General features: G+C 37.4%; 1 protein-coding gene across 13 annotated transcripts in view; it reads left to right on the top strand.

Annotated features, from left to right (window-relative positions):
• THRB (thyroid hormone receptor beta) overlaps positions 1–17,962 on the top strand; it is a 382,979-nt gene that overhangs the window by 33,219 nt on the left and 331,798 nt on the right. For 2 of the 13 annotated variants that reach the window (XM_053221528.1, XM_053221523.1), the window contains exon 1: positions 8,109–8,863. The exons of 9 other annotated variants lie outside the window; for them this stretch is intronic. The gene's annotated coding sequence lies outside the window, so the exon portion shown is untranslated. Of the gene's footprint in view, positions 1–6,318; positions 8,086–8,108; positions 8,864–14,762; positions 14,866–17,962 lie in introns of those variants that run through there. 2 more of the 13 variants (XM_053221522.1, XM_053221526.1) reach the window with 2 other exon arrangements.

Raw genomic sequence — 17,962 nt, 5'->3', positions numbered from 1 at the left:
TGCAAATAATTGAGGGTATGTTGTTTTTCAGTGCATTTTTTTCTGGTCATCTCTAAACTCTATGATGCTCCTGATGATGTTAGCTTTATAATTTTAAATAGTTGATTTATCTCCCCAGTGTGATATAAAACAAGAAAGGAAATAACTTCTGCTTAAATTTAGAAAGATAAATCACAATAGATAAGGCTGTTCTTTTAACTTTTCTATTTTGCTATTGGAATGACAGAGTTTACCAGATAATACATTCTCAAATCCCATTAGGAAAATGTGCTAAATGGAATCTCCTTAAAGTATATAGAAAAACATTCTAAATTTTTAGGGGAAGTGGGAGCAAAGTAATGGGGACAGTTGGTAAGACATTTGTCTCCGTGTGATCTATGTTGTTTGAAATGTCTTAGAATCAAATGGCTAAAATTTAATGCTTTTCTTCCATTTATGGAAGTGTATTTTGAAAGTAAAAATGTGGCATTGTGCCTCCACAATTCAAATAAATAACATTGTCAATTAATACTTACATTATGAGTACTTCTATAAAACTAGGTACCTTGATTATTTTTCTTTTAGCGTATTTGTAATATGCAACATATTTGAGGATTAAAGGCCATTCCACATGGACATCTGAGGCTCCATCTAAATGTCTTCTCTCTTGTTATGTCACTGTTATTGGTTTGGAATTTGGTCTTTCTTTTTGACCAATAGGAGTCTAATTCTCCCAGGGCTTAAGTTGGGTGTTTACAGAGGAACATTCATTCTTGCAGGCTACTGATACAACATTTGCTACACTGCGGGGGAAGGAGAAGATGCCTCAACTCAGTCACTTTTACCATCTATAAAAGGTTTGATGGAGGATATTGAAACTAATAGGCTAAATTATTAGCAGTCAATGCATGAACTAGTATCCTATTGACTGGTCTGAAAGAGTTGAAAATGTTGAACTCACAGAAAGGCAAAGATATTGCATTTGGGGAGAATAAAGCTACTCTTTTTGTAATACCAAACAGCAATTGAATATAAATGGCAAGCCATAATTTCAGGCTTCTATGAAAGTAATGGGGTCTTGAGCTCTGCTAAGCAGACCTGAAGAGAGCTTGACAGCTGAGTGGTCAACCAAATTAAGCTGCTTCATCTTTTAGGACGAAAGATGATGTGAAATCATTTGTGTGGCAGGTATTACCAGCCCACCATGACCACGGTGGTGTAGACGTAAAGTGGTTTTCTTTTCTTTTACCTTGCTACATTTTCTCAGAACCTCACTGTTGAGATGTGGACCCTGGGCCAGCCCCAGAGCAGCTCATTAGAGACACAGAATCTCAGGCTGTCCCTAGAATCTGCCAACCAGTTGCCCAGGTGGTTCGTCAATGCCTGAGAAGTTCTGATTTAAATCACCGAAGCAATGCCTGAATAATTGCTACCATTAAGACCCTGATGATCTCATGTAGCTTCCAAAGGTGCCTAACCTTTCTCTAAAGGCAAATCTCCTCACTGGGAAATCTGTCCTGCTAGTTTAGAAAAGTATAGGCTAAGAAAGCATCTTAGGTTCCTTTCTACTGAGATGTTCTTCCCTTTCTCCCCTACTTTCTTCCAAATATTGTGTAGTCCAATGAAGCCTGATTAGTAACACAATTAGGTGAGATTTGCAAATCTATGACACCTAAAAACCTCAAAGCCCACAATTTACACTAGTTTCATCCTCTTTTTCCAAAAACTCTTTCTAGAATGACAAATTAGAAATTAAGTGAATTCGCAATCCCCTGCCTTTGCCCCCTTACTCTCTGTGTAGGCTAGGCAATGCTCTGTCTGAGCCAAATGAATAAAAACTCTGGAAGAGAATTATTAATAAACTGGAGAGCATACGAACTGATTACTGAATGAGAGGAAGATGTTTATACACATTTATCACTATTAAGTACAAAACTCTATTTCATAGTCTCATAAAACGGAGAGGAAACTGATTTCCTTTTGAGATAGTTTCTATCTGGTGACAACCAACATAGATTAAATGAACGCATTCCTATCAGCTTTATGGACACTTTCAACTTATTTTTAAATGCCTTGCTCTGAGAATCTAAAAAGACCGTATGCTTTCTTTCTTACCGACTTAACGCGAGAAGTTAATAGTTTGCAGAGAAATTCAGTGAAGCGATTGATAGAATGCTTTAAAAAAAAAATGTATTCCAGAGAGTAGAACAATAATAGTGATGTCAAAACAGCAGTGCCACATTTTCCATCGCACTTAAACCAGCACTAGGCCTGGCACATCCATTTCTCCTCATCAGCCAGACGAAATGCAGTAGTAAAAATCAATCCTGTATTTCACTGAATCTTATAATACAGTTCTCTCTTCTCTGCCTGTTAATAAAATATCCCCTTGGAAGGAAGCCAGAATTTTCTTAGGCAGTTTAGATTTTCTGAATAGAGGAAAATTGGAAAGGGGGAGGTAGCAAAGGCATATAGAAGTAAAAAATTGTAAGGTCAAAATTTCTGTCCTAACAGATTGACTAGTCTGATTATTTTTCCAAGTATCATGATGATACCAGTGTTTTAAATTGAGTCATAATTGGGGTGCCTGGGTGGCTCCATCATATGAGCGACTGACTCTTGATTTTGGCTCAGGTCATGATATCACCATCATGGGATCCAGTCCTGCCTCAGGCCCCTGTGCTGGGCATGGAGCCTGCTTAGGTTTCTCTCTCTCTCTCTGTCCCTTCCCCGCTTGTGTGTGCACACAATAAATTGAGTCATAATTAATGATTTAACTGAAGTCATGCTGCATTCTCAACCCTCAGCAACACTGAGAAACCAAATCACTTTTTGAATTCACATTTCTCCTGCACTGGCAGAACACATGGGATAATTGAAGCTCCCAAGTTGGGTGAGATCTCTCAGGATCCCAGAGGCAAGTGTTTAAAGAAGGGAAAGGAGGAAAAGAAAGGTTTTGCTGGGAAGATTGAAGACAGGGTTCAAAATCAAATTGAATATCCATTTGCGATGCCTTCCAACCCTACTTAGGAATGGGTGATGGAGGTGGCCATTCTGTGTTCAATGCCAAAGAAAGAGACCAGAATCTAAAACTTCCTAGTCTCTGCTGTCTTTAAAAACAAAGTCAAGTCTTCATCCCCACAGTGCCTGGAACACAGACAAACACCTGGTCAAAGTTGATTGAAGGAATGAATCAAGAAGAAGCAATCACTGTGTGGACTTCATCCTTGCTCTTTTCATACATTGAGTGGAATTCCTTCTCCATATATGAGACTTAGTTGTGTAGAACTTTGGGCTGGTGCCATTTTGGAAAATGCCATTCACTGCTCTGCATTTCATATAGTGCTGTTGAAAAATTAAAAATAAAGCTTCAATGTGGAAAGCTCTGATTTTCTTTCTCCTTACTTTTATAATCCTGGGAAAGGTGTTTATTCACTCGGGGCCTTAGTTTTTTCTTACTCTAAAATCATCATCTTTTACATCTTGCCCCACTCTTAAAAACCTATATATCTGAACCAAGGACTTTAAGTCTGCCTCTAAACAGTGTCAGATGACAGACTAGGAATTTTAAGAGAGGGAGATCATAAATTCTTAAATTGCATCTAAAACTCATCTTCTTTTCTTGAAAGCAAATTATAGATACTGTTTGGTTAAGCCATACCCACCCTTGTAAATTCCAAACATAGGTCTAGTTTTAAAGAGTAGTAAAAAGTGGTATCCCATTATTTTTCTTAACAGCCTTATTGAGACATAATTTCTATACCGTGCAACTCACTCATTTAAAGCGTGTGTACAATTTAATGTTTTTTAAATATATTCACAGCTGTGCAACCATCACCACTAATTTTAGATCATTTGTACCACCCCCAAAAGAAATCTGGTACTCGTTAGCACTCACTCCTCATTTCACCCCCAACCCTAAGCAACCACTAATGTACTTTTTGTCTATGAATTTGTCTGGTCTGGAAATTTCATATATATGGAATCAAATAATATATGGTCTTTTGTGACTGGATTTTTTAACTAAATATTTCCAAGGTTTATCTGTTATGTAGCATGTATCAGTACTTCATTTCTTTTTATTGCTGGATAATATTCCATTACATGGACGTATCACATTTTATTTTCCATCCATCAGTTGATGAACTTGGGGTTGTTCCACTTTTTGGGTATTATGCATAATTCTGATAAGAACATTTATGTGCAAGTTTTTGTGTAGACATATGGTTTCATTTCTCTTAGGTATATACCTACCTAGGAGTAGAATTGCTGGGTCATATGGTAACTTTATTTTTAATCTTTTGAAGAACTGCCAGACTGTTTTCCAAAGTGCTGCATTTTACATTCCTGTCAGCAGAATATAAGGTTTCCTATTTCTCCACATTATCAATAGCAATTAATATTTTCCACTTTTTGGATTATTACTATCTGGTATCTTACTGGGATTTGTATTTCCATTTCCCTTCTGGCCAATGATGTCCAGCATCTTGTCATATGTTTGCTTATTGATTAGTTTTGTATCTTTTTTTGAGAAATGTCCTCTCAGATCCTTTGCCTATTTTTAAATTGTGTTGTCTTCATATTATTGGATTCTTTATATATTTCTAGATCAAATGCCCATCAGATATATGATTTGCAAAGTTTTTCTGCCATATGTCCCAAATAAAATACAAATTCCATTCTTGAATGCATTCATTTACTTTTTTAAAAGTATTGGAATCCTAAAGAACAGGTAACTTGATCTTAATCCAAATAATTATCTATTATACAGAGGCATGAAGAATCTATCTTTATTCCTAAAACATCTATGACACAACAGGATCACAGAAAATCACATGCAATGTAAAATTAGTTATTTCCTGATGATAGATTTGGCAGCAATGAAAAAAATCAGTCTCTAAGTTATGAAGAGAAACAAATAGTCAAAAGATATGTGATTGAAACTCCCATAGCTTATCGTTGATAGTTACAGAACACCACTGTATATTCTGATTAAGTAAGAAAAGTTGAGAGTTTGGTTCCCATCTTACTGGGATTGTCATGATAACAACACAAGAACTTTTAAAAAGCTAGATATGCTATAAGGTCTTTCAAAATCATTCTTTAGAATTTTTGTTTATTACCTCCTATGTGTTTTCCAAAGATTGAATATTTGGTTTCATAATTTTTGTTTACATGTTAGAAACAAAGAAGTATAATATACACACATGTGTGTGTGTGTGTATATACATATATATATACATGTATACATATTTTCTTTCTTTTTAGGGATCTCTCTTACTAAAATCAAGGATGTTAATTATTTATGAGCTTCCCAGGATTAACTCATTCATTTAAAAATTAACTGTACTGTCTACTTCAGACTCTGGGGTAGGTGCTGGCAATAAGGTGGTAGATAAAACAGACCTTGATTGTCTCATATGGAGCTCACAGACAATAATCAAGTAAAAATACAAAGAAATCTAGACTTAAACATTTTTAAATTGCTGTGAAGGAAAAGAACAGGTGTTAAGAGAGAATAGTAGGGAGTTCTATTTTAGGCTAACAGGTCAGGGAAGTGTGCTGAGACATATGGAGGATTAGATGAAGCCAGCCAGGGGAGGAGGAGAGCATTGCAAACATGGAGAACAGCAAGCCATATGCAAAGGCCAGGAGGCAGGAAAGAGTTTCCTGGGTCCAAGGAGAGATAAGGCCAGTGGGAGCGACAGGTGGTAAGTGAGGTGGAAGATGGTAAGAGATAATATCTCAGAAAAGGGCAGAAGCCTCAGTTCACATAACAGATTGTAGGCCACATTCAGGAGTTTGAATTTGATTCAGAAAGTAGTTGAATGATTTGGAGGATTTTAGCAGAGGAAATGACATGATCTGATGTAAACTTTAAAAAAAAGCCCTCTTGGCTGCTTCTTGCTGTGTGGAAGTGAGGTAGAAAGAGAACCAAGATGACCATTTAGGAGGCTTTTGAACTTGCTTAAGCAAGCAGTGACAGTAGCTTGAGCAAAGATGGGGTGCTGGGAAACCAACACGATGAATGCATTTTAAATGATTTTGAAGATATGGTGTAATGGTTAACAGCGTGTGTTCTAAAGCTTGACTGATTAGGTTAAAATACGAATTTCCCGTCTTACAAGCTATATGACCACGGGCAAATTAGCTTCTCTATGCCATCGTTTTCTCAGTAGTAAAATGTAAATGATAATAAGAATCTTCTTGTAGTGTTGTTATGAAAATTAAATGAGTCAGTAATGCACTATATGCGTCATAAGAATATCTGTCACATAGTGAACACTTTAATAAGTGTTGGTATTGTTTCTGCTATGTAAATGAAAAGGTTTTGATGATGGTTTGGATCTTTTTGTTTTTAATGTGCATTTATTTATTTTGAGAGACAGAGAGAGAGAGAGAGAGAGAGAGAACATAAGTGGGAAAGGAGCAGAGAAGAAGGGGGACAGAGGATCCGAGGCAGGCTCTGCACGGACAGTGCAGAGCCCAACTCAGGGCTAGATCTCACGAACCGCAAGATCATGACCTGAGCCGAAATCAAAAGTTGGAAACTTAACCAACTGAGTCACCCAGGCTCCCAAATGGTGGTTTGTATCTTGTTTTAGATGTCTGAGTTTGAGATGTATATGAGATATCCAAGTGGAGATGTGAGAAAGCTCAAATCTGGTGCCCAGAGTGGTGTCCTGGGCCAGAGATAGAGCTTGCGTTCAAGATCAAACTACAATGTACTGAGTAAATTTGCAGAACAGTCAGCACTTGAAAGTGATCCAGCCTTGTCCTGCACTGGCCAATGGCACATCAAAACATTCAGTGACTTGCTTTGGAGAGGTGGCAAATATGGCAACGACTATGGAGATTGTCCTCAAATAGACCATCTTTTGAATTTTCCTCCCCCACTTACAAGCTGGGTGGCCACGGATAGTTAGAAGTGTTGGCAGTAAGATTCTATCGGTTCGAGAAGAATCATGGACAACTCTCAGTTTTCTGTCTTGAATGCCAGGTGATTTGTAGGGCCAGTTCCTGGGGTGAAGGAAAGTGGAAAGAAGCATGTTTCTCAAAACCTCAGCTGCCTTGAATGGATTTTAGTATGTCTTGCTCACGGGTGAGGACCTGAAAGAATGTAAATAAATGCCTGGCATAGAACCTGGAATGTGGTAGATGTTCACTAATGTTTTTCTTGTCTGCTTTGGGCTCGTCTCCACTTCTTGCATCAACTATAAGCATCTCCAACACCCTGCCTAGATCTGCTTCCATTTGTAGAGTCAGACATAAGATAGGAACAGTGAGGTAGGTGCGGAGCACTAGGAGTACTAGGGTGAGGTGAACAAGGCCTCACTCACCTTGCGCATCAAAAAACTAAGTAATCAACCTAAATATTTCAATGTCTTGTTTTGACAAGTCAAAATTGGTGAAAAAAGTCCATGATGAATAAGATATCATATTTTTAACAAAGATAGGACAGGTATTACTGATTTCTCCTCTTCTCTCTAGCTCTAGGACTCAGTATGGCACTGTGACAAGGTGAAAGCAAAGAAGAAAATCTTCCACTCCTGGGTCCCCAAGAGTCTTTCTCATTTTTTCTAAAGTTGGTAGCTAAGAGCCAGTCAGCCAACTTGTGCCCTCCAATGATCTCTAGATGCTAAAAAATGTGTTCTAACAGCCTGTGATACTGGGTACACTTAGGGAGGGGGTTGAGGCCTCTACTAGCCCAGCCCCCAACCTTCTTCTATCAGTTGCAATGTGGGAGCTGGAGCAAGGTTCCCGGGTTCGCCCCACCTCAGTAAACGCAGACCCTTGTGACCCTGAAACTGTTGAGCAAACACACAGTGAAATAACCCAATGCTCTATTAAAGGCTGGGGTTTAAAGGTCGGCTTTGTGCTTATCTGCTGCAAGCCTAGTTCACTCCCTAGATGACTCTCAAGGTTGTTTAGTACTTGCAATATGGACTGAGCGGATGAGCATTTCCTTTCAGAGTGGGTAGCTATTTGCTTTGCAAGGAGCTGTCATTGCCAAGAGGAAAAGAGCAGGTCAGGAGCGGACAGAAGACGAATGGAGGTCCCCGGACAAGGAATGCTTCCTCCTGACTTTGACTTAGAAAGCTCGAGGTACATACGGTACACGTGTCAGCTTCTGACTTTCAGCTCTTTCCTGTGAAAATCCGAAAATTTCGGACCAAAACGATTTGGTAATTTAAACTCCGTCAGCAGATACATAGTGAGTAATTAAAGGACAGATTTGTCAAAGCTCCTGTCTGTCATGAAGAAACCATTTATGGAATTTTGAGCTGGCAGGTCACTTCTCCTCTAACGAAAGCTGGGTCTGGGGAGCCAAATTTTAAAAAGTTACGTTAAGAATTTTTATTTGAATTTAAAGGAAAAAACATGCCTAATTTTTAAAACATGTTACTGCAAATGTAGCATGCCATCATAATGTACATTTATGAATGATCACAATGAGTAAAGAGAGAGTCACACGAATGAGGAGCTGCTGCTGAACATGGTCTACACGTCCATGGCACTTTAAGATTGCAACATTTTGTTTGGTGACCTTCATACCAGTTGCCTGCATGCACCTTAATCTCTCTCTCTCTCTCTCAAAAAAGCTGAGCCTGCTGTAGATTGGTCAGTTGTTTCCGTTTTTGTTTTTTAATCTAGTTTTTCATTTACCTACTGCTTTATTATGCCTGGTTTAATTTGTACAAAAGGATGAAGTTCATTATTACAGAACACAGAAACCCATCTCTGAGTTTTTAGGAAAAATGAGTGCAGGGCTGGCATGACTGAGACTGAAAGACCTCCATGATAAATCAGGTGGTACACTTTTAAGAGTGAAAGTAAAGAATGCTGCAGAAAAATTGTAGACTGTGTACACAAAGGCACAAAGGTAAGCGTGTAAAATAACTTTTTGTAAGAAAGTAATTTTCAGACTGAAACTTAAAACTCAAAGTTTAAGGCAGAGTAAATGTTGGGACAAGTCAGCTTTTGTGAGGGTTGCCAATCTGGAAATACGGGGTCTGACATAGATCTTGCTGTCCGGATACCCACCCCTCTGCAGGAATCACTTTTTGAGTATCCCCTCTTTATTTCTCAAGAGTTAATGCAAAGACTATTCGGACTGTGTGTAAATATTGCAAGGTCTCTGAGCTGCAGTTGTACAGTATATCCATGGAAGTTATTTCTTAAAGAATTAGACACAATTTTTAATTGTGTAAGTAAGAATACTAAATACTAAGTTGTGATGCTTTGTTCAAAGAGGTCTAGTTGCCCCCCTCCCTCCCTTCTTTCCTTCCCTCCCTCCCTGCTTCCTTCCTTTCCTCCCTTCCTCCTCTTTCCTTCCTAAGTAACTACCTAGCTAGCTAATTCTCCTCCCTCCTTCTTTCTTCCCTCCCTCTCTCCTCCTCCCTTCCTTCCTTTGCTCAGTTATTCTTCTGATGTCTGTCTTATTTCAACCTCTATAATCAATAGTTTTAAATCAAAGCAGTTAGTGCAACTAAGAACCAAAAAGCCAAGTTAGTATCTTTTTTTAACCTCCTATTTTTCCTCCAAACTTAATCTTCTCTTTTTCCACATTTTTACAGTTATTACTAAAACCAGCATTTATGCAAAAAATCTCAGCCTCATTTGACTTAAGATATTCTCATATATAAATATAAATATAAATGTATATGTGTGTGTATATATATGTAGTATTTAACTGACCAATGTCTTATATTTCTTAAAATGGCTAGCCCGTTTTGAAAAATCTTTACTTACTTCTCTGAAATAAATGTGAATACAATGTGAAAATAATAATAATAAATACTAATAATAAAATGTGAAAATAAACGTGAAATAAATGTGTGTTTTCTGCAGCACGCAGAAAACCATTAACCTGACTCAGTTTTCAGGAGAGAACATAAGAGATTCCTTGCAAATTACAGCTGTTGGACGAAACGGTCGTCTATTCATAATCAGGGAGAACAACTGAGTTACTTTCCCTGCTGAGCTAAAATATAGTACTGCTATCTTTTCTCTGGTGGTGTTCTCCATCATGAGTTACTGGGTCCTGGGAGTTTCCTGTCAGAAAGCCCATTTCTATCAATTAGCCATTGCACGTCCCTGGGAATGGGTGCTGTGGCATCGGTGTGACATACTCAGTTTTAAAGTGAGACTGGCCTGCCCTTATCTCAGAAATGGGTCGTGCATATGTGAACCCATGAAAACAGCAGGGATGAGGTTTAAAGCAAAGAAAATCCATCATACTAGTATACAGTGTTCACCATATCTCTACTAAACCGTGTCTGTAGGTAGCTTATATTCGAGAGTGTGAAATCATCATTTCTACAGGACTTTTTGGTTCCCTGTTGTCCTTTTCCTTTGCTTTTCACTGACTGGTTTTGCAGCCAGTGATTTGTTGCTCCTGTAGCCAGCCGTGTGCCTTCCCATCATTCCCCCTCTGCCAGACTCAGAACCTGCCTTGACCTTCAAACTCAGGCCATACATGCTTTGACTTCCTTCTGTCTTACTTTTGTCCTTGACCTTATTTTGGCTGGTTTGTTCACCATTCTCTAAATTCATACCTCCCTGGCCTGTCTTTGTGTGGGCTCCTCTGTCATTTATTTTTAACTGGTGGCACATCATCCTTCACTGTCATCTGCTAGCTTGCATTCTCCTTCCCTCTGAAAGCCAGCTGCAGGACTGTTCTTCTCTGAAAGGACCTTTAAATATTAGATTTTTGTACTCTGGGCTTGTTAAATCTTGACCATTTCAACATATATTTAGTCAGACAACGTGAAATTGTCGTAAACGTTCAAGGACCAAGATTTTTATTTTTTATAAGTTTTGTATGCTCATGACCAGTGGGTGCGTAATGGGGTGTATCTCAGTTCAGGAAATGAACTTCCGGGTTGTGGTCCTGGCAAGATGGGGTGTAAGTAAACGAGTCTGTTTTATTTTTATTTATTTATTTATTTATTTTTAATTTTTTAAATGTTTGTTTATTTTTGAGAGACAGAGAGAGCACGAGCGGGGGAGGGGCAGAGAGAGAGGGAGGCACAGAATCAGTAGCAAGCTCCAGGCTCTGAGCTGTCAGCACAGAGCCCGAGGCGGGGCTCGAACTCATGAACCGAACCATGAGATCAGACCTGAGTCGAAGTTGGACACCCAACCGACTGAGCCACCCAGACGCCCCAATATGTCTCTTTTAATAAGGACATATATATTAAGGCTGCTCCCACATCTGATGAAACAAACCAGGGAAAGACCTGCTTATCTGTGTATTTTAGCTTTCCTACTTGATAGCATTTTTCTCTGAAAATTATATAGTCATCTCAGGTGGTCATTAATATTATCAATGTTGTAAAGTTCCATTTTGTTGTACCTTTTTTTGCTAGTATTGCCTTTGTCAGAATCGAGCAATAATTATTTATTTTGCTGGAGACTCTTTTGCTATCCTGACCATTTTTATTTATTTTTTTTTTAATTTTTTTTCCAACGTTTATTTATTTTGGGGACAGAGAGAGACAGAGCATGAACGGGGGAGGGGCAGAGAGAGAGGGAGACACAGAATCGGAAACAGGCTCCAGGCTCTGAGCCATCCGCCCAGAGCCTGACGCGGGGCTCGAACTCACGGACCGCGAGATTGTGACCTGGCTGAAGTCGGCCGCTTAACCGACTGCGCCACCCAGGCGCCCCTCCTGACCATTTTTAAATGCACAATTCAGTGGTATTAAGTGCATCTATACTGTGCAACTATCACCACCATCCATCATCAGAACTTTTCACCTTGCAAAACTGAAAGGTTATACCCATTGAACAATAACTCCCCATATCCCCTCCTGCCCGCCCCTGGCAACCCACATCCTACTTTGTGTCCCTGTGAATTCAGCTACTCTTAAGTACTTCATATAAATGGAATCACGCGGTGTTTGTCTTTTTGTGACTGGCTTGTTTCAGTTAGCATAATGTTGTGAAGGTTCATCCATCTTGTACCATGTGTCAGAATATCCTTCCTACTTAAGGCTAAATAACATTCAACCAGCAAACGCTTTTTAAAGAACTTTGCAACAGCATTTTGACCCCTGACTTGTGTTTATTTGTAGTTATGCTGATTATTTCATACATGCAAGTATTTTTTAAATAGGTGTTAGGTTATACCCTTGTTTTTATTGATGATCATTGAAATTAGATTGTGATAGTGTTAATTTGATTTTCCTTAAATTCTCAAAAGTCCTAAGGTGTTCACAATTAATAATAGTTTCGTATTTTATTACATATAGGAAAAGATATATCTTTGATATTTTCTTACCTCGAAAGAGAGAAGACTTTTATAAGAAAACATTGCTATTTTCATCACCAAAATATAGATTATATTAATCACATCTCAGAATTAGACACATTTTAGGCATTTATAAACATTAAAAATAATTTAAAATATGCAATAATATTTTTCATCATTAGATTAATCATATTACAGAACGTTTGGAGAATGCGAATTAGAAAAATCACTTTTATCGTTCCATCTCCCAAATATAACTTAGAATTCTAGTGTTTTTGACCTACACGTATTTTTATTACATGGCTTTCATTGTGTTATGTTATACATGCCACTAAAACTTTAAACAAGAAAAAGTTGCACACAAAAATACGAACACTTGTTTGAACTCAAAAGCACATTGGGAAGCACTATGAGGAAAGCACAGTTCACATGTGTTTTGACATCAGTGTTCTGCTGGTCCATGTGATTAGGGATGATGGGGTGGGCCTCAGGCATTCTCTGGTGACTTCACCAGAGCAGGTAGGAGCCAGGTTGAAATTGGCCATAGTTATGGAAAACGCCATCTGTCACTGGGAAGAAAGAAAGAAATAGGGAGAAGCAGAGTTGAGAGATGGAGGTGCTGTGGGAATCTTGGCAGCCTGACTCGTGCAATTACTCACAGTCTGAGGATGCCTCAGATTCCTTCCACTAAAGCTCCTTTTTTGATTAGGTTTTGAAAATTGGGGTTCTAATTCTCATCAGTGAAAGAGACCTGACTAATCTGTCTTGCCTTTGACTTATTTATGTCCTGTTTGGGTCATCTGAATGATTTACTAGCTTGATACTCTCCAAGCTGATACTACTACTCTTCCGTGGAGTTTCACCCAGCAAGCAAGCAGGTATAGTTTCCCCTATGGCTTTGTGACTGGCATTCAGTGGGTACTTAATAAATGCTTACTGAATTAAGTAGTCTTGGTGACAAATACTCTCTTTCTTTGAAACCTGTAGCAGTCTTGTTGGGCAGCAAGAACCAACTCTTTGTCTCTTTGTAGTTCAAAATCCTGTGATACCATTTAGGTGACAACTGAAATATGAATCCTTCTTTCCATTCCCCTTGCCATTTACAGAGCACTAATCACTGACACGTTCTAATGGCTTTTCATTGGTGATTTATCATCCAATCCCTGCCCATCCTTTACCCTCCAGAACTCAGTCCTTAGAGTGTTGGTGTTTAGTGCTTTAAATTTACATTAAGGGGGACCACCACCATTCATCCTAAGAAGGGGGTTTTGTGTTACCGATTATACACAGGATAAGTAGAAGTAAAGTGGAAGAAATAAAGATAACCCTGTGTCATAATGGTTATATAAGTGAAAAATGACAGCTGGTAATTGAACTTAAAATTAATGTATTAACAGGACAAGGTAAAACAAAACACATTCCCTCCAGGATTAAACTTTCCCCATTACTGCAAAGAAAGCCATGGCAGGAGAAAGCTCTCTCCCTAGGTTTACTAAAGTTCACTTAGACCGGTCTGATTTGTTGAGATCATTTTAAGTTCAGAAGTTCAATGTGTGTGTGTGTGTGTGTGTGTGTGTGTGTGTGTGTGTGTTGTTTTCTCTTTATTTAATGGTTAAACCTAGTTAATTGTTACAGAATGGCAGATTGTAAAGAATATTCAATAATATGTAAAATGCATCAGTGGGTTTTTCTCAGGGTAATGTATTATAATTTATAGCATTCTTTAAATGCTTCAGATTTTTTTTCTTGATTGAATTTTAAAAATGTAGTTAATTGAAGTTCTATTGATTTGAGTTGAAAAGTAATTGGAATGGGGATGCTATTCTTCCTAATTTTATAATTAAAATATATACTGCTGAAAAGTTTTCATTTACCTCTTTTAGAATTATTTGATTTCTTATAAAAGGAGAGGCAACATTTGCACAATCGTGTTTCCTATGATCACGGGAGACTGGAATGTTGCAAAAAATACTTTGCAAGGAGAACAATGGTATCAGGCATTTGCAGGAAGCCTGAAACGCAGTATATATTGAACTGTTCCTTATTCCCTTTGGGAAAGTAGGGGCGTAATTAATACTATTTAACATTATTACTTATTATTTATTTACTTCTAATTACATGTAAGTTCTTTTAATTTACTTACAATACTTATTATTTACTTATGATAATATTATGCAGTGATGACCCAAAATATCCACTGTACCACTAGACTATTTTATAAGTCAAAGAAATACCACCATTAAGACCTCAGACTTGGAATAAGATCAGAGGGGAGGGAAATGGTGGAGGGATGGAAGTGAAGAAGGAGACTCTATCTATGAACTCTGGGTTACCCCAAGTGTGACTGCTCCTTCATGGCTTTAAAAATTCATACTGTTCAGGAAATTCTGACATACAGTCAAGGGACGCTTCAGTAAAACAGTCTGGGACAATCCGTTTAATCTTTCAATGTTAGTCTATTTGTCAGATTAGATAACAAAAATCCCCTATCTTTCTCCCCAAAATATCCTTTTTCTTTTGAATGTAGGCAAATCTCACTGACTGGAATATTAGCTCCCTGAGGGAAGAGCTACAGAAGATGGGCTTGTAAAGAAATATACCTGCTTTCTAGGAATTTAACTTCCTGTTGGGTAAGATTAAAAAAATAAAAAACCACATCTATAAAGATAACTAAAAACTTGAAACGGTATGTTTCAAGTATATAGGGATTGGCAGAGTCTATCAATTTGTTTAAACGTGTTTAAACTCCATGAAGTAGTTTAAAGAATGGGTTCATTCTCTGTGTTCCTGGGTCCGTCCAGACCAGGGCCTGGCACGTGGCAGCTATACAAAGCAGTAAATATTTGTTGTTGTTAATGATGTTGATGTAAATAGAGGTTTAAAACTCTACAGTCAAAAGTTTGGAAAATTCCAGATTAAACAAGGTGAAAAAGTCTACTTAGTCTTTAATATGCAAAAGTACATTGTGGATTTCCAAGAAGGTATTACAGTACATTTGATTAGAGGACTCTTTAGAATTGTGGGACAGCTCACAGGATTTGCTTCATTGTAACACACTGGGAAATTCTGGCAAAAACAAGAAACACTTTAATGGTGATAAATTTTCTGTAAGACCACACAAAGAGAGGCTCCAGATTTAAGTGAATAATAAGTTCAAAATAGGTCAGCCAGGTTTCATTCCTTCTGGAAGACTATAGAGGAGAATCTGTTTGCTTGCTTTTTCTTTCAGGTGCTCAAATTCATTGACTGATGGTGCTGCAATCACTCTGACCTCTGCTTCTGTCTTTTTTCATCTCCTTCTCTTGACTCTCCTGCCTCTTTCCCTTATAAGGACCCCTGTGACTATATTGGGCCCATCCAGATTTTGCAGGACAAGGTCTCCATCTCAAGATCTTTACCTTAATCACATCTGTAAAGTTTCTTTAGTCATGTAATGTAACAAATTCCCAGGTTCCAGGATGAGGATGTGGACATTTCTAGGGACCGTTATTCAGCCTCCCACACCCACAATATTTCCTCTAACCCTAGAGAATACCCAATAAATATCTGCTGAATATCACTGAGAGATTGGATGAAAGAGTTTTAGTAAACGCCCTGAATTATGCTGATAAAGAATAAATGGACTTCTGATACCATCATTGCAGTAGGCTTTGCAGGAGTTTTCAAGAGTATAGGGGTTTTTTTTGAGAAAAGTCTTTCCATGGTGGATAGTGTTGTGAAATGATAATTTAGCAGAGGCAAAATGCATTTCTGCAGAAACACACATCCTTCCCTCAATAATCACTCAGGATGCTGACTTTCCCCCCAGACCTGCTTCCTATGTTGGGATTGTTTTATTGTGGCCAGACTTTGAGTGGGAAGAAAGTGGAGGTTGGCAGAGTTAAATGGGAAGAGGCCAGAGTGGAAAGAGTAAAGAAAGAATTAGCCCGAGCTGATGGAGAGATGGCTTCTAGGATGATTCCTTTTAAAAGCTAAGGTGGTTTATGAGATACCCACTCCACCATTTCCCTCTGAGATTGTGCAGTAAAATGAGAGGGATACAAAAGGCGGACTTCTTTATTTCCTTAGGAGGTTATGTCCAATGGGTCCAGCTTCTTGTTTTTCTTCTCAATCATTGTTTTGTCCTCATTCTTTACAAAATAAATTTCATTCTGATGTTTATTTTAGAAAATAAAGATTAACTACTCTAATATTCAGAGATAGCCACTGCAACATTTTGCCACATTCTTACCCAGTTTGTTTTCTCTGTATATATTATTATGTTACAGAATCAGGACCATAGTCTAGGTATCGTTTTATATCTTACCTGTGTTCACTTGACAGGGAGCATTTTCTCAATGGCATTAAATATTCTTCAAAACATGATTATTTAATGACTGTATAATGTTGGACTTTTGGATATACAACTATAGCTGAATGTTCATGCTTTCTCTTGGAAAAAATGATGTAGCCTTGCATTTCATCTTTTGCCATTTTCTTTCTTGCTTCTACATAATAGTAGATGCAATCAGAGGATGTGAACATGTTTATAGTTCTTCTCAGATGTGGCCAAAGGTATTAATTTACGCTTATACTGGCAGTATATCAGTCTCAGTTTCTGTCTCTCCTCACACTTGGTAGAATTAAGCATCAGTCATTAAAAATTTTTTTCAACACTTATTGGACATTTATAGTAATTCTTATATAACGTGTTCATCTATAGTCCTTGCCCATTTATCAATGAGGTGTTAATATTTTGCTTATGCACTGTGTTAAACTCTTTATATGTCCTATCTCTGGAAATTATGTTCCTAGTTGGGTGTTTGCCTTTTAATTTGAAGTATTGTACTAATACATGACTTTTTTCATGTTTAATTACTGCAGCCAAATATGTTACTGCTTTCTGACGTATGGGTGGAAATTCTTTGTTTGGCCCAATATGTAATAAATAACCACCTAGATTTTTCATAATCCTTTATAACTTTATTTTTTACCTTAATATGTAATTCATCCGTAATTTAGTTTGACATATTATATGAGGTAGAAATATAATTTTTAACTATTCAAGTAGTTATTCCAACACCATTTACTGAATAATCCCTTTTTTCTCCATTGAGTTGTGATTAAATCTATCTCTAATTAAATTGGCAAATACATTTCTGTATCTGGGCCCTCCATTCTTTTTATTTTATTTTTTTACTATCTGTTGATTATTATAGGGGAATCATATTATATTTTCTATAACACATATCCATTTCTGATATGGCAAACCCTAACCCCTTCATTATTTTGTTTTAAATGTGCCTTAGCAATTATCATCTGAGCATTCTTCAAGGCAAATGTTGGAATTAATTTTTGATTATAAAAATCCTGGTGTATTCTGCATAGAATTATATACAAACTATGAATTATTTTGAAGGATTTTGTATCTTTACAATTTTCAATCATTTCACAATATGCCTCGGTTTTTTCAAGTCTTATTTGACGTGATAGAAAAATTATTTCTTCATATAAGTCCTGCATATTTTTGAAGGTTATTCTTGAGTATTATATACTTTTTATTTAGCTATATTTGGGATGTTAGGTATTGTTTTCTAATTGGTAATTACTGTTATATGAAAGATCAGTTTTTATATTTTGTTTTTTATTCTATTTATTATTTTTTACCTAGTTCTTTTTAGTTTCCCTAGTAAACAATCATATTATACCAAATAATGATTCTATTACCTTTCTAAAGAGCATACTTCA

Source organism: Acinonyx jubatus, chromosome C2 (assembly GCF_027475565.1).
Source record: "Acinonyx jubatus isolate Ajub_Pintada_27869175 chromosome C2, VMU_Ajub_asm_v1.0, whole genome shotgun sequence".
Classification (NCBI taxonomy): Eukaryota; Metazoa; Chordata; class Mammalia; order Carnivora; family Felidae; genus Acinonyx; species Acinonyx jubatus.
The sequence above is the reverse complement of the archived record's forward strand: the minus strand, read 5'-3'. Positions and strand labels throughout refer to the sequence as shown.